The sequence below is a fragment of the Bos mutus genome, chromosome 1 (genome assembly GCF_027580195.1).
Source record: "Bos mutus isolate GX-2022 chromosome 1, NWIPB_WYAK_1.1, whole genome shotgun sequence".
NCBI classification, from domain to species: Eukaryota; Metazoa; Chordata; class Mammalia; order Artiodactyla; family Bovidae; genus Bos; species Bos mutus.
This window is the reverse complement of record NC_091617.1, coordinates 149,239,700-149,257,795: the sequence shown is the minus strand read 5'-3', so window position 1 is coordinate 149,257,795 and position 18,096 is coordinate 149,239,700. Positions and strand designations below refer to the sequence as shown.

Sequence of the window (18,096 nt, the reverse complement as noted above, 5' to 3'; positions counted from 1 at the left end):
CCACTGCTGAGTTTTCCAAATGTGCTGGCATATGAGTGCAGCACTTTCACAGCATCATCTTTCAGGATTTGGAGTAGCTCAACTGGAATTCCATCACCTCCACTAGCTTTGTTCGTAGTGATGCTTTCTAAGGCCCACTTGACTTCACATTCCCGGATGTCTGGCTCTAGTATCATGCATAGCTGCTCTCATGTTATAATCGCAGTGTTGAATTATTATATAAAGGACCAGCAAAGCTTTAAAAACCTATTTGGCCTCTTATAGGAAAGCTGTAGCTTTCTAGCAAGAAGGTGCTTTTCCTCCTGCCCCATCAGGAATGCAGGCATGTTCTTCAATTCCAGAACTCCTTACAACTCAGGGACAAGAAATCATTGTGAGGTTTCCAGTCTTCACTGCAGCAATATTTACAATAACCAAGTCATGGAGCAACGTATATGTCCATCGACAGATAAATGGAAAAAGAAGATGCAGTACACGTACACTATGGAATATTACTCAGTCATAAAAAAGAATGAAATAATGCCATTTGCAGCAACATGTTGGACCTAGAGATTATCCTACCAAATGAAGTCAGACAGAGAAAGACAAATATCAAATGGTATCTCTTATATGCTTCCCTGATAGCTCAGTTGGTGAAGAGTCCACCTGCGATGCAGGGAACCTGAGTTTGATTGGGTTGGGAAGATCCACTGGAGAAGGGACAGGCTACCTATTCCAGTATTCTTGGGCTTCCTTTGTAGCTCAGCTGGTAAAGAATCTGCCTGCAATGCAGAAGACCCTGGTTCGATGCCTGGGTTAGGAAGATCCCCTGGAGATCTATCCACCCCAGTATTCTGGCCTGGAGAATTTTATGGACTGTATAGTCCATGGGTCACAAAGAGTCAGATATGATTAAGTCACTTTCACTTTCATCTCTTATATGTGGAATCTTAAGGATCCAAATGAACTTATTTCCAAAACAGAAAGGATTTCACAGACATATTACTAACAATAGGAAACAAGCTTACAGTTACCAAAGGGGGAAGGGGGTTCAGGGAAGGAATAAATTAAGAGCTCGGGATTAACATACACTCAGATCAGATCAGATCAGTCGCTCAGTCGTGTCCGACTCTTTGCAACCCCATGAATCGCAGCACGCCAGGCCTCCCTGTCCATCACCAACTCCCGGAGTTCACTCAGACTCACGTCCATCGAGTCAGTGATGCCATCCAGCCATCTCATCCTCTGGCGTCCCCTTCTCCTCCTGCCCCCAGTCCCTCCCAGCATCAGAGTCTTTTCCAGTGAGTCAACTCTTCACATGAGGTGGCCAAAGTACTGGAGTTTCAGCTTTAGCATCATTCCTTCCAAAGAAATCCCAGGGCTGATCCCCTTCAGAATAGACTGGTTGGATCTCCTTGCAGTCCAAGGGACTCTCAAGAGTCTTCTCCAACACCACAGTTCAAAAGCATTAATTCTTGATGCTCAGCCTTCTTCACAGTCCAACTCTCACATCCATACATGACCACAGGAAAAACCATAGCCTTGACTAGACGGACCTTTGTTGGCAAAAGTAATGTCTCTGCTTTTGAATATGCTATCTAGGTTGGTCATAACTTTCCTTCCAAGGAGTAAGCGTCTTTTAATTTCATGGCTGCATTCACCATCTGTAGTGATTTTGGAGCCCAGAAAAATAAAGTCTGACACTGTTTCTACTGTTTCCCCATCTATTTCCCATGAAGTGATGGGACCGGATGCCATGATCTTCGTTTTCTGAATGTTGAGCTTTAAGCCAACTTTTTCACTCTCCTCTTTCACTTTCATCAAGAGGCTTTTGAGTTCCTCTTCACTTTCTGCCATAAGGGTGGTGTCATCTGCATATCTGAGGTTATTGATATTTCTCCCGGCAATCTTGATTCCAGCTTGTGTTTCTCCCAGTCCAGCGTTTCTCATGATGTACTCTGCATAGAAGTTAAATAAACAGGGTGACAATATACAGCCTTGATGAACTCCTTTTCCTATTTGGAACCAGTCTGTTGTTCCATGTCCAGTTCTAACTTTTGCTTCCTGACCTGCATACAAGTTTCTCAAGAGGCAGGTCAGGTGGTCTGGTATTCCCGTCTCTTTCAGAATTTTCCACAGTTTATTGTGATCCACACAGTCAAAGGCTTTGGCATAGTCAATAAAGCAGAAATAGATGTTTTTCTGGAACTCTCTTGCTTTTTCCATGATCCAGCAGATGTTGGCAATTTGATCTCTGGTTCCTCTGGCTTTTCTAAAACCAGCTTGAACATCAGGAAGTTCATGGCTCACGTATTGCTGAAGCCTGGCTTGGAGAATTTGGAGCATTACTTTACTAGCGTGTGAGATGAGTGCAATTGTGCTGTAGTTTGAGCATTCTTTGGCATTGCCTTTCTTTGGGATTGGAATGAAAACCGACCTTTTCCAGTCCTGTGGCCACTGCTGAGTTTTCCAAATGTGCTGGCATATTGAGTGCAGCACTTTCACAGCATTGTCTTTCAGGATTTGGAATACCTCAACTGGAATTCCATCACCTCCACTAGCTTTGTTTGTAGTGATGCTTTCTAAGGCCCACTTGACTTCACATTCCAGGATGTCTGGCTCTAGGTCAGTGGTCACACCGTCGTGATTATCTGGGTTGTGAAGATCTTTTTTGTACAGTTCTTCTGTGTATTCTTGCCATCTCTTCTTAATATCTTCTGTTTCTGTTAGGTCCATACCATTTCTGTCCTTTATCAAGCCCATCTTTGCATGAAATGTTCCTTTGGTATCTCTGATTTTCTTGACGAGATCCCTAGTCTTTCCCATTCTGTTGTTTTCCTCTATTTCTTTGCATTGATCGCTGAAGAAGGCTTTCTTATTTCTTCTTGCTATTCTTTGGAACTCTGCATTCAGATGCTTATATCTTTCCTTTTCTCCTTTGCTTTTCGCTTCTCTTCTTTTCACAGCTATTTGTAAGGCCTCCCCAGACAGACATTTTGCTTTTTTGCATTTCTTTTCCATGGGGATGGTCTTGATCCCTGTCTCCTGTACAATGTCACAAACCTCATTCCATAGTTCATCAGGCACTCTATCTATCAGATCTAGGCCCTTAAATCTATTTCTCACTTCCACTGTATAATCATAAGGGATTGGATTTAGGTCATACCTGAATGGTCTAGTGGTTTTCCCTACTTTCTTCAATTTAAGTCTGAATTTGGCAATAAGGAGTTCATGGTCTGAGCCACAGTCAGCTCCTGGTCTTGTTTTTGCTGACTGTATAGAGCTTCTCCATCTTTGGCTGCAAAGAATATAATCAATCTGATTTCGGTGTTGACCATCTGGTGATGTCCATGTATCGAGTCTTCTCTTGTGTTGTTGGAAGAGGGTGTTTGTTATGACCAGTGCATTTTCTTGGCAAAACTCTATCAGTTTTTGCCCTGCTTCATTCACACTACCAAATATAAAATAGATAACCAACAGGACCTATTGGCCTAAGGACCTATTGTATAAGACAGGGAACTCAACTCAATATTCCATAATAACCTAAATGGGAAAAGAATCTGGGAAGAATGAATATATGTACATGGACTGCAAGGAGGTCCAACCAGTCCATGCTAAAAGAGATCAGTCCTGAGTGTTCAATGGAAGGACTGATGTTTAAGCTGAAACTCCAGTACTTTGGCCACCTGATGTGAAGAGCTGACTCATTTGAAAAGACCCTGATGCTGGGAAAGATTGAAGGCAGGAGGAGAAGGGGACGACAGGATGAGATGGTCAGATGGCATCACCAACTTTGGGTAAACTTCTGGAGTTGGTGATGGACAGGGAGGCCTGGCAAGCTGCAGTCCATGGGATCACAAAGAGTCGGACATGACTTCAACTGAACTGAGACTGAGATAAATGAATCATTTTGCTGAACACCTGCAACTAACACAACACTGTAAATCAACTATATTTCAATAAATTAAAAAAAAAAAAACACCACTGAATTGTGCCCTTTAAAAGGATGACTTTTACGGTATATACATATAAAAAAAATTAGTTGTGGGGCTTTGAGTACGGCCCATGTAGATCTCCCCAGCCCTGCCCTTTGCTAGGAGGAAGTTCCCCGTGAAGGGGGCAAGGCCATGGAGGCAGAGTCTCAGGGTGAAGGGCCTCCCCAAAGTGCTTAAACTCTGTGCAGAATCTGGTTTAAGTGCTGGCCTGGTCCTTGTTGACTGGTTGCCCTCAGTGAAATTCCAGGGAAGAGATTCCACAGATCAGAGGGTTTCTTTCAAGGAAGTTGAGATTCTTGGGGATCTGATGAGGGAACTAGAACTAATGTTTGTTCTGTGATGCTTGAGGCCCTAGGAAGTTGACGGCATGTATTCCCTCTTCAAGGAAAACACCAGCCTGCAGAGAACCAAGGGAGAAAGGGACACACCCTTCTTCCCCTCGCATCGTCACATGCCCGGGGCTCCAGAGCGGGGGCTTCAGGCCCTAAAATCGGCCGTGTCTTAATTGCCAGAGGGTCCCCAAGGAGGCTGGCCTCCCACAGGAAACTGCAAATCCACTCTGACAGTTGCTAGGATCCAGACAAGGAGCCATTCAGATGGCTTCCCCGCCACCTGCCCCCACCCCACCCACATTGGAAGGTGCCCCGCCTCCCAGGTTGGTAACTAGCTCAAGTAATTTCAAGTCAGAACAAGAGTTCCCTGGGAAACCTTCATCTGCATGCTTTCCCGACATAATTGAAGCCCTCTGCCAACTTTCTGAAGTTCCAGGTGTGGGATGAAGCTGCCTTCTCTGTAGGCAGGTCTTCCAAGGAGAGTTCAGCCACCTCCAGGGACTGAGATTGATCAGTACCCCCGCTGAGAGATGGTCAATGTCCTCTTGGTCTGCCCTGTCTAGGTGGGCAACTGACATAAAATACGTGTGTACTCCAGTGGTGTGTACTTCAGATGGGGGGCTCATTTCAAATATCTACTTTCCCCAAAATGTGGCACAGACCCCCACTTCTTCCTGCCAACCCAGCAGGATTTCCCCAGAATTTCAAATTATTTGCAGAGCCACATAGCCATTTATCACACTGATGCCATGTGGAGCTTCTCAGAGGGAATCTGGCAAAATTACATGCTGCTCAAGAAAAGGAAAAAATATTCCATCTTCCACTACCCTAAGGGAAGCCTGAAATTAGACTTGTTTTTCCAAGACACTCATACCAGAGGCGTTACAAGCGACCCAGGGAGATTTCTCATCAAAGGGATTCAAGACAATGACAATTTTCAACATGATTAAAAATGCAACTGCAGAAATGACTGCTCTGCTACTCAGAAACTTTTTAATTGCCTTGGATGATCTCTACCCTTGCTTCCAGTAATTTTATTACTATTATTGGGTTTGGGGTTTCTTTTTTATAAAACATCTCAGGGTATTTTAAACAGTTGTCATGGAGAATTGGCACCAGAGAAACTTCCTGGAGAAAAATTATTTCAAAGGCTTGTGTCCTCAAGACAAACACACCAAAAAAAAAAAAAAGGCTTTGCAAGAGAACATTATGGGAACTTTGAAGAGAAAAATATTGTGATGCAATCTATAAATTCACTTCTCCCTCTAGGTCACATTTGGATGCCTACCGCCTGCCATCACCTACAAATTACTGGCTTTTATTACAATACTATGATCACATGTGACAGCAAATACGAGACATTAATAAACCGACAAAGCATAATTAACACAATGGATAAGTGATCGAAAAACAATTGCAAATGAAAGCTCTAATGAGTGGCAGAAGGCATCCAGGAACCTGACTGCATGCCAGTGTTTGGAACTATTTTTTATTGAGACCATTTGTCAAGTCAAAGACCAAGGCTGATATCAAGACACATTTCATAACTTCTAAGCAAGTTTAGAGGATGACTCCTGAAGAATAACCCACAAAGTCACTCGACGAGTCCACACAAATTCCTTAACGCTGGGTATGAAGACAAAGCAGTCTGCATTTTTCACAGATGCATACGTGCTTAAGACCTGAAGGGCTTCCTCGACAGCTGGTAAAGAATCCGCCTGCAGTGTGGGAGACCTGGGTTCCATCCCTGGGTTGGGAAGATCCCCTGGAGAAGGGAAAGGCTACCCACCCTGGCTGGTATTCTCACCTAGAGAATTCCACAAAGAGTCAGACACGACTGAGCAACTTTCACTTTCACTTCACTTTCATAAGACCTGAACCACTGTTCCTTTCAACCATAAGGACCATAGACATATTTGGAGTCAGGTGACAAATGGACAGGGCACAAAATACCACAGGGCCAAGCTGTGGAAGAAAATGAGGTCGGTGCTCCCAGTCTACATGACCGGGGTTGCCATTCGGGAAGTACGAGAATGGAAGTACAGAATTCCAAGGCCCGTGTCTTCTTTCTAGTGTGGTGGAGCTTTGAGAAAAAACATCTAAGAGAAGGCCAAGAATCAGAATAGGAAAATCAAACCATCGGTGGGACAAATTGGAAGCATGGCATCTACCTCACCATGGGTAAAATAGACGCCTGGTGGGGAGCTGCTGTATAGCAGGGAGCTCAGCTCCGGGCACTGTGATGACCTAGAGGGTGGGATGGGGGGGTGGAGGGCTCAAGAAGGAGGGGATATATGCATATGCATATGGCTGATTCAGGCTTCCCTGCTGGCTCACTGGTAAAGAGCCTGCCAAGCAGGAGACACAGTATGAGATGATCATGATCCCTGGGTCTGGATGGCAGAAGCAAATGGCAACCCACTCCAGTATTCTTGCCTGGGAAATCCCCTGGACAGAGGAGCCTGGCGGGCTGTGCTCCATGGGTTTGCAAAAAGCTGGACACGACCGAACAACTGAACACAACAACAATGATGGCTGATTCACTTTGTTGTACAGCAGAAACCAACAAAACAGTGTAAAGCAATCAGACTCCAATTAAAACATTAAAAGGAAATAGACATTTAAAAGGAAAAAAACGAAAATCCAGCCATCAGATTCGTGACGTGTGCCTTCCTTTGGCTTCTCTGATGTTTGCGGGAAATGCTGGCCCATCCTCTGCCTGTGTCCCCGTCCAGCCATCCTCTCCGGGAGACCAGAGTCCCTGGTGGGGTATACGCTCATTCAAGGCCCCTCGATTCATGCCCATCCACGCCTATTGCAAATCCCATTAAAAATTGTTCCTTTCATTTGTCCTCTCTCCTCCCTTGTAGACGCTACTTAAACATTTTTCCTTTTTTCATAGTCTCCTTTGAGAAATTCAGAACATTCCACTTTTAAGTCTCATCTGTCATTTGTTTTTCCCCTGTACTACATCCCAAGTTCTACTGGAAAACCATAAAGGAGAGGCCATCAGGAGAAGAAAAGAATATTTAAAAGGAAGGGGGAGCGGAAGAAAAGCTACGACCTCAGCAGGCAGAACAGAGCCGGGAAGGTGGACCTCACAGAGCTGCCAAGATCTGGCTCACAGGGAGGTGAGATGGTTTGGGAAGTCTCCCTGCAAAAGAAAGAAAGAAAAACAGTCTTGTTCCCAAAACAGCAGGTCTGGCTTTTTTGCATGGCTGTGCACCTGTTTGCTAATTTTCTTTTTTTTAACCCATGTACTAATTTTAACCTCTCCTTTCCCCACCTGTCCCCACGCCCTTCTGAGCACTGAAGAGTCTCAAGAACTTGGATGGAGGAGCTGGGATGCGCCCTTCTGGTTCCTTCCAGCTTTGCCTGGAAATTTGTTTCAGAAGCTCTCCAGTTCCTGTTTCTGATCACCCACAAAACACCCCTTCCCCATCTAGGCTCATCCTACAAACAAATCTTCTCAAGATGTCATGAGAGTCCTTGGCCAGTTCCCAGTGGGAGGGATGGGGTCCCAGGGAGCCCTTTCTCTCCTGTGTTGATTTCCTGCTGTAACAAATGATCACAGATGCACTGGCTTAAAACAACAGAGATACGTCATCTTACAATTCTGGGGTCAGACATCTGACATGGGCACCAAAGCCAAGGTCTCAGCAGGTCTGGTTCCTCCTGGAAGCTCTGGGGACAGTCTGTTTCCTGGTCTCTCCAGCTTTCTGGTGGCTGCCTGCATTCCATGGGCCCTCCCTCCGTCTTCAAAGCCAACAGCAAGATCAAGTCAGCAGGAGCTGACACGTGGAGGGCCCATGTTTGGCTGATAGGTAGTTTCGTGAATGTGACTGTTTCCATTCCAGTAAGGAGAGTTGCGGTGATGGAGAAGACTCCTGAGAGTCCCCTGGACTTCAAGGAGATCAGCCAATCCATCCTAAAGGAAATAAACCCTGAATATTCATTGGAAGGATTGATGCTGAAGCTGAAACTCCAATACTTTGGCCACCTGTTGAGAAGAGCTGACTTATTGGTAAAGACCCTGATCCTGGGAAAGATTGAGGGCAGGAGGAGAAGGGGACAACAGAGGATGAGATGGTTGGATGGCATCATCAACCCAGTGAACATAACTTTGAGCAAACTGCAATCCATAGGGTCGCAAAGAGTCAGACATGACACCGACTGAACAACAACAGGGAGAGTTGAGAGTGGCCCTCAGTTTTTTATTTTGGCAACTGACAGTGTCCTTTACTGAAACAGAGGACAAAGTATAAGAAGGGGGCTTGATGAGACTAGGTCATGGTATTTCCTCATTTATTTGTTATACCAGTATTCATTGACTTAACTATGCTTTGATTTTGTTTAATTTTTGTTTTACATTGGAGTAGAGTTGCTTAACAATGCTGCGTTAGTTTCAGACATACAACAAAGTGATTCAGTTATATCCACGCAAGTATCCATTCTTTATCAAATTTTCCTTCCGTTTAGGTTATTACACAATATTGAGCCAAGTTCCAGGTGCTATACCATAGGTCCTTGTCGGTTATTTATTTTAAATATACTAGTGTGTACACATCATTTATTTTGAATATTAATAAATCCATAATACATGAATATTAACTTGTCCATTCCTTCCTAAATATTACTTGAAACTCCTATGTGCCACACAATGTGCTCTTGGCACTGCTTAGACAGCTGTGAACAAGATAAATAATGTTTCTGGCCTGGGAGTTTCATGTCTTTTACTATGAGACAGGCATGCTGACTCGTTAGCTTACAAGTAGGGTTAAAATCTAGGACCCTTCATAGTTCTTGACATTGTAAAAGCAGACAAATTCATAGAAAAATAGATCAGATTTGTAGCTACCAATAGTGGAAACAGGGAAGGGGGATTAAATGGGCTTCCCTAGTGGCTCAGCTGGTAAAGAATCTGCCTGCAATGCAGGAGACCCCAGTTCAATTCCTGAGTCGGGAAGATCCCCTGGAGAAGGGAATGGCTATCCACTCCAATATTCTTGGGCTTCCCTGGTGACACAGCTGGTAAAGAATCTGTGTAGTGGGGACAGGGAGGGGGGATTAGAGGAAGGTAATCAAAAGGTATAAACTCCCAGTTATAATATAAAAAAAGCACTAAGGGTGTAATGTACAAATGATCAATACAATTAACACTGCTGTACATTATATATGAAAGTTGTTCAAAGAGGAAACTGTAAGAGCTCTCATCACAAGGAGAAAACTTTTTCCTATTTCTTTTGTCTTGTATCTTTATGAGATGATGGATGCTTACTACAGTCAGTCATCATTTCGTGATGTATGCAAGTCAAATCATTATGCTGTACACCTTCGACATTCAGTGCTGGATGTCATTCTATCTCCATAAAACTAGAAGGAAAAAATTATGTCTTAAGGCCTTTATACAGAAAATTTTGTTTTAGCCTTTGAAGCCTAACCAAACTCTGAAAAAAACGTTATGAAAATTATATCAATTTTAAAAGTCTTTTCACTGAGTCGAAAAGCAACTGAATACCGAAGAAATGTAATAGATACTAATTTACAATCCTTTGATTTAATAAAAATGCCTTTTTTCCCATCCCCGGGATGGTTTGACTTACCAGTTTTCAGGTTGGCCAGAATGACAGAGAATGCCTTGTGTCCCAGTGGGCTCCTCTGCTTCTGAGGCTCCCACCTGGACCAACACCCCAGTCCCCTTTGCAGACAGGTGACGGCTCTAGCCAATGGAACATGGGCAGAAAGAACACAAGCTACTTCCTGATCTGACCCTGAGAAATCTTTTGGGAAATCCTGCTTACGTTCTCTCTTCCCATATCCTTTGGGAAGGGAGGACCCCAGGTCTTGGAGGAAGGCATGGCCATAAGACAGGAGGAGCCTGGGTTCCTGAACAAGGCTGTAGAGCAGACTTCCTTCCCACCAAACTCCCACCACCAGATACAGAATAAACTCTATTATACTAAGCCACTAAAACAGTGGGATTGTTTGTTATGGAGGTTAACCTATGGTGACTCAGTCAAACAGCTCCTGTTTCAAACTCAGAATTGGATCTCAGAATTGTCACATATGCATACTTGCAGACATAGCTAAGTGACATAGTCTTGTGGAGGGAAATCCCAAGACATGGTCACCACCTACCACCACACTTAGTTTTCTCTCCCCAAATCTTGCAGGCCCCTCTAATCCAGAGAAATGTTCCAGATTCATGTATTATAGGGTGCTGTTATTTTTCAGCATTTTACATATATTACAGATCTATGTATATGATATATGACCACTCTTGCTTATGGAAAAATACCATACAATGATGCTTGGTTCAGAAGCAGGTTCAGCTTATCAACAAAGGAGATGTTGCTAATTCAACCTGAATACTGAGAATTCAAGATCCATGAACATTGTTTGGAAATGCAGCACAGCCTTCCCTGGTCCTTTCTTTATTGACCAGATGGTCTTGTTTTTGGAAGCTTCAGTGAACACTCAGCAAAGCATTTCAGTCCCAAATTAAGACTTTGAGCTGCACTTCTGTTAATTTAAACCAGGCCCCTCAGTCAAAATTGTCTGAACCAAGAGACTCTTTTATGGGTGGGGAAGAAATTAACCAAATGCACAGTCCTTAGCCCAGCTTCTGCTTTCTCCTTCTCTGACCTACTTTCTCTTTCCATTATAGGAATGGAATTAATAAAGATTTAATGTGGCAAATAAATTCAACTAAATCAGAAAGAAAGAAGAGACATTGTCTTTGCTTGTAAATGACATGATTTCATACGTCAGTCCAGTTCGGTTGCTCGGTCGTGTCTGACTCTTTGCAACCTCATGGATTGCAGCACTCCAGGCCTCCTTGTCCATCACCAACTCCTGGAGTTCACCCAAACTCATGTGCATTGAGTTGGTGATGCCATCCAGCCATCTAATCCTCTGTCGTCCCCTTCTCCTCCTGCCCCCAATCCCTCCCAGCATCAGAGTCTTTTCCAATGAGTCAACTCTTCACATGAGGTGGCCAAAGTATTGGAGTTTCAACTTCAGCATCAGTCCTTCCAATGAACACCCAGGACTGATCTCCTTTAGGATGGACTGGTTGGTTAGGATGGACTGGTTGGATCTCCTTGCAGTCCAAGGGACTCTCAAGAGTCTTCTCCAACACCACAGTTCAAAAGCATCAATTCTTCAGTGCTCAGCTTTCTTTATAGTCCAACTCTTACATCCATACATGACCACAGAAAAAACCATAGCCTTGACTAGATGGAATTTGTTGGCAAAGTAATGTCTCTGATTTTTCATATGCTATCTAGGTTGGTCATAACTTTCCTTCCAAGGAGTAAGCATCTTTTCATTTCATGGCTGCAATCACCATCTACAGTGATTTTGCAGCCCCCCAAAAATAAAGTCTGACACTGTTTCCACTGTTTCCCCGTCTATTTCCTATGAAGTGATGGGACCAGAAGCCATGATCTTCATTTTCTGAATGTTGAGCTTGAAGCCAACTTTTTCACTCTTCTCTTTCACTTTCATCAAGAGGCTTTTTAGTTCCTCTTCACTTTCTGCCATAAGGGTGGTGTCATCTGCATATCTGAGGTTATTGATATTTCTCCTAGCAATCTTGATTCCAGCTTGTGCTTCATCGAGCCTGGCATTTCTCATGATGTACTCTGCATATGAGTTAAATAACCAGGGTGACAATATACAGCCTTGACGTACTCCTTTTCCTATTTGGAACCAGTCTGTTGTTCCATGTCCTGTTCTAACTGTTGCTTCCTGACCTGCATATAGGTTTCTCAAGAGGCAGGTCAGGTGGTCTGGTATTCCCATCTCTTTCAGAATTTTCCACAGTTTATTGTGATCCACACAGTCAAAGTCTATGGCATAGTCAATAAAGCAGAAATAGATGTTTTTCTGGAACTCTCTGGCTTTTTTGATGATCCAGCGGATGTGGGCAATTTGATCTCCGGTTTCTCTGCCTTTTCTAAAACAGCTTGGACATCTGGAAGTTCACGGTTCACGTATTGCTGAAGCTTGGCTTGGAGAATTTTGAGCATTACTTTACTAGCATGTGCTGCTGCTGCTGCTGCTGCTGCTGCTGCTGCTAAGTCACTTCAGTCGTGTCTGACTCTGTACAGCCCCATAGCCGGCAGCCCACCAGGCTCCCCCGTCCCTGGGATTCTCCAGGCAAGAATACTAGAGTGGGTTGCCATTTCCTTCTCCAATGCATGAAAGTGAAAAGTGAAAGTGAAGTCACTCAGTCGTGTCCGACTCTTTGTGACCTCATGGACTACAGCCTACCAGGCTCTTCCATCCATGGGATTTTCCAGGCAAGAGTACTGGAGTGGGATGAGTGCAATTCTGCAGTAGTTCGAGCATTCTTTAGCATTGCCTTTCTTTGGGATTGGAATGAAAACTGACCTTTTCCAAATTTGCTGGTATATTGAGTGCAGTACTTGAACAGCATCATCTTTCAGGATTTGAAATAGCTCAACTGGAATTCCATCACCTCCACTAGCTTTGTTCATAGTGATGCTTTCTAAGGCCCACTTGACTTCACATTCCAGAATGTTTGGCTTGAGGTGAGTGATCACACCATTGTGATTATCTGGGTCATGAAGATCTTTTTTGTACAGTTCTGTGTAGTCTTGCCACCTCTTCTTAATATCTTCTGCTTCTGTTAGGTCCATACCATTTCTGTCCTTTATCGAGCCCATCTTTGCATGAAATGTTCCCTTTGTATCTCTAATTTTCTTGAAGAGATCCCTGGTCTTTCGCATTCTGTTGTTTTCCTCTATTTCTTTGCATTGATCGCTGAGGAAGGCTTTCTTATCTCTCCTTGCTATTCTTTGGAACTCTGCATTCAGATGCTTATATCTTTCCCTTTCTCCTTTGCTTTTTGCTTCTCTTCTTTTCACAGCTATTTGTAAGGCCTCCTCAGACAACCGTTTTGTTTTTTTGCATTTCTTTTCCATGGGGATGGTCTTGATCCCTGTCTCCTGTACAATGTCACGAACCTCCATCCATAGTTCATCAGGCACTCTGTCTATCAGTATCTATTACTGTCTATTCCTATGTATGACTTCATACATAGTAAACCCTAAAAATTACACCAAAGAAAAACTGTGACAACTAATCCATGAATTCAGCAAAGTTGCCACATATAAAATTATTACACAAAGATCAGATGTGTTTCTGTACACTAACAGTGAACAATCCAGAAAGGAAATTAGTGACTTCATTTAAAATAAAATCAAAAAGAACAAAATGTTGCTGAAGGAAATTAAAGAAGATACCAATACATGGAAAGACATCCTGGGTTCACGGATTAAAAGACTTAATAATGTTAGGATTTCAATGCTACCTTGAAAACACTACACTAAGTGAAGTAAGCCACCACACAATTTAAAAAAAAAAATGGTGATTCCACTTACATGAAGTTCCTACAGTGTAAAATCCACAGAGAAAGAGGAACAATGGTTGTTAGGGCCTGGGGAGGGGACAGAGAGGAATTAGCATTCAATGTGCTTTAATTGGAGAACATGTGAAAGTTCTGGACACGGTTGGTGGTGGTGGTTGTACAGTAAAGTGAATATACTTAATGCCACTGAGCTGTACACTGAAAAATGGCAGAAATGATAACTTTTGTGTTAGGCATATTTTACCACAATAAAAAATGAATTACAGTTATGAGAAAATGCAATATAAGTAAGCAAATAGAATGAATGATACCATGTATATATGTATATATATATATATATATATATATATATATATATCTCTCAGGAGATAATTAAGGACAGGGAAGCCTGACTTGCTGCAGTTCATGGGTCGCAAAGAGTCAGACATGACTTAGTGACTCAACAACACCAAGGCACATTCTATCAATAATAGAAATATTCCAAGTTTGAGCACCAATCTGATTATATCTCAACCAACAAAATCCAGTTTAGAGGTAAGGCAGAGTACCCACACACAGCGTACTCTGGACACACACACAGCGTACTCAGGACACACACACACACACACACACACACACACACAGACCCCTCACCCTGACCTGGTACATTTTCTAGAATCTTGCCTCTGGTCTTCCCCTTGTGCATCCATGTTTTCAGTCCCTCCTGACGGAACCACAGAGCTCAAGGCTGCCTGTTTCCTCAGGGGAGGAGTCATGGGCAGGATGGAATTTCCTGCTGACACCTCCTCTCAGGACCCTGAATCTCCCTGGGAGCATGTTATAGCCTGCAGGCTCACTGGAAGGGGCCAGAACCACGAACAGGTAAGAGAAAGAAAGAACAGGGCAAAACTGAAAAAAGTGCAGGGATGTAACCAGCAACACGGGACTCCAGGAAAGGACAGGACGAGTGTCCTGGTTCTTTTAATAAGTAAGTTACAAGAATAACTGAATAATGAGAGAGAGAGATGTATGGACCAATCCAAACAAACCAAAGTTTTTGGATCCCAATTCAAATAAAATGCTAAAAACAAAATAAAACTCTCAAGACATTCAGGGAAATGTAAGCATTGACTGGATGATTAAAAAAAAATATTTTTAATTTGACTAAAAATTTGTGCTTGTTTTTAAACGAGATAATGGTACTGTGGTTTTATTGGCATGATTTAAGTTCTCTGTCTTTTCATCATCTTTCCGTTACATACTGAAATATTTAGAGATAAAATTATATGATTCCTTGAAACTGCTTCCAGTAAATTCTGGGGGTGGGATGATTTGTGGGATTAAAAGAAACAAGACTAGCCACATCCTGATAATTGTCAGTGTTTCCAGTTGATGATAAACTGCTATTGAATTTGGTACATTTTAAAATTTTATAATGAACTGTTTTGAAATCTTGCTTGCAAATAATTTTCAGTGACATGGGCAAATGCCATTATCTACTCAACTGAGTGACTAACACTTTCACTATACTAAGCAGAAAAGGAAAAAAGTAAACACAATAACATCTAAGCTATTCAAATGAACATGTTTTAGACCAAAATGTCCCCAGTAGATATTATCTTGGCTGGTGGGATTATTACAGTAAATTTCATTCCTTAGTCTACACTCTAATTTCTGGCTTTCTACCATGGGCATGTAAAACTGATAATTAGGAGAAATGTTTATATTTTAATTTTGAAGAGTAGAGAGTGATGAGCCATCTGAAGTAATGCTCTTGACTCTTCACCCATGTGTCTGGGAAACATTCTTTCAGTCAGTTCAGTTCAGTCACTCAGTCATGTCCGACTCTTTGCGACCCCATAAATCGCAGCATGCCAGGCCTCCCTGTCCATCACCAACTCCCGAGTTTGCTCAAACTCACGCCCATCGATTCGGTGATGCTATCCAGCCATCTCATCCTCCGTCGTCCCCTTTTCCTCCTGCCCTCAATCCCTCCCAGCATCAGAGTATTTTCCAATGAGTCAACTCGGAAGGGCTAATCCCATCCAGCAATGCATCTTAGCACTTAAAATTTCCACCTGGCATGAAATGGTGAATGTATTCACTTGGTTTTTAAAATAAGGCAGCAAGCATGTGATGGAATGAAGGATTTATTTGTGCTTTCAGAAGTCCTCACCATCAAAGTCATTTCACAGCCATTTCACAGATGTGACTACCTGGATTGTCCCCAAAGGAACAGAGCCTGGTGTGTTATTATTAAGTGCTCACCATTCTCCAGTGACGCACTGGTCGAGAATCCCCCTGCCAATGCAGGAGACACTGGAGACACAGGTTCCATCCCTGGATGGAGAAGATGCCCTGGAGGAGGAAATGGCAACCCACTCCAGTATTCCTGCCTGCGAAATCCCACGGACAGAGGAGCTCGGTGGGCTACAGTCTGTGGGGTTGCAAAAGTCAGACAGGGCTGAACAACTGACTGCACGCAGCACAATCACTGTTCTAGAAACTTCTGGCTGGAGATGACTTGGGCATTTCACCTTTATAGCTTTGGAGAAAGGTATGATGCAGAGGGTTTGACATGCTCTTCGCATGCCTTTCTCCACGAGAAATCAGGCTTTTGGTCCCTGCACCACTGGTGGAATCTGCCTGGAGATATTTCTACTAGCAACCATGTCCCCAGAGACCCTGCCCTGAGCCACCTCCCACAGCCAGGAACTCGTTATGGAGTGTTTGCATAAAAGAAGTTTGTAAGCCAGTGACTTCCTAGAAATCTTTCTTTAAAATCTTATGAAGTGACTACTCTGGTACCCTGAGACAACCTAGAGGGGTGGGATGAGGTGGGAAGTGGGAGGGAGGTTCAGGAGGGGACATATGTATACCTATGGCGATTCTTGTTGATGTATGGCAGAAACCAATACAATACTGTAAAGCATTTTTAAATAAAGTTTTAACAAAAGAAAATCATATGAAAGGATTCTGACAGAGATCTGAGCATGGCTCACATTACCCACCAGCCTCAAAAGTTCCAGACGGGCTGGAAACATGTCTACAGCCATCAGCAGGCTTGTCCATTCCTACGGGTCATTTATACCCTGGGAGGGTTGGGCTGGATTTTTTTCTCCATCACCTCTTGGATTTCTTTGTGGTTTTGTCTAATTTTGTTTTCCTCTTTTTTTCTCAGTCCTGCCTAAGGATGGTTTGACCTTCTGGTAAAACCTGAACATGGGGGTTTCTTGGAATTCCCGGCTTGGAGATTATCACTCCAGCATCTTAGTGTAGCATCTGGATGCGTGTCCCTCACAGAGCCTGCACTTCATCCCTTCTCTCCCCTGCTGCTGCTACTGCTAAGTCGCTTTAGCCGTGTCCGACTCTGTGCGACCCCATGGACTGCAGCCTACCAGGCTTCTCCGTCCATGGGATTCTCCAGGCAAGAACACTGGAGTCGGTTGCCATTTCTTTCTCCAATGCATGAAAGTGGAAAGTGAAAGTGAAGTCGCTCAGTCGTGTCCGACTCTTCATGACCCCATGGACTGCAGCCCACCAGGCTCCTCCGTCTATGGGATTTTCCAGGCAACAGTACTTCTCTCCCCTAGTGGCTCCAAAATGCCTCCTCCAAACTCAGGAGAGACCCTCCAGGAACGTAAATTCCATGTCATCAATGGGAAAATAGAGACACCAAGAGGCTAAGTGATTTGGGCCAAGAAGTCAGGCCATCTTCCCTGGTGGATCTAATAATAAAGAACTTCGTGCAACACAGGAGACTTGGGTTTGACCCTTGGGTTTGGAAGATCCCCTGGAGAAGAAAATGGCAACCCATTCCAGTAGGGTTACAGTCCATGGGGTTGCAAAGAGTTGGACATGACTGAGCGACTAACATACACACATGATGCAATGGTAATATTTGTATATATTTGGATATAAATAGCTATATGATTAAAACTGATTTTGCTGTTTCTTTCTTCTTTTTTTGAATGTGGCCATGAGAAAATTTTAGATCCAATAAAAAAAGGCTTAGATTATATTTCTCTTGGGCAGCCCTGATCTAAGGGATTCCCCAAACTTCAAAGCTATAATTCTTGGAAGTATTCTTAAAGACCGTTTTATATCTGATTCTCTGTTTTCTGAAAATTCATAAAACTTATCAGCTTGTCAAGATAGTCTTGTCATCTCATCTCTTCTGTCTAGAAAGCAGAAGGAAGGGGCTACGGGGACCACATATATACCTGCCACAAGTTTTCTGTCAGCCTAGCCAGGGCTTCCTTTGAAGATTATCCTGCTGACCCTTGACTGAACATACCTAGTTCCAGGTATCAGAGGCTTGTCCTTTAAATTGACCTTTAAGCCTGTCCAACAAAATACTTAGCTAAGCTGATATCAGCCTTATTTCTGATCAAAGCAACAAGCATGACTGGAG

At 43.3% G+C, this 18,096-nt stretch overlaps 1 long non-coding RNA gene across 1 annotated transcript; it reads left to right on the top strand.

The window, feature by feature from the left end:
- Nucleotides 1-14,457: 14,457 nt before the first annotated feature.
- On the top strand, nucleotides 14,458-17,141 carry LOC138991848 (uncharacterized). The gene is made up of 2 exons (XR_011467746.1): nucleotides 14,458-14,564; nucleotides 16,864-17,141. It is a non-coding gene; the product is annotated as an uncharacterized lncRNA (long non-coding RNA).
- Nucleotides 17,142-18,096: the final 955 nt, after the last annotated feature.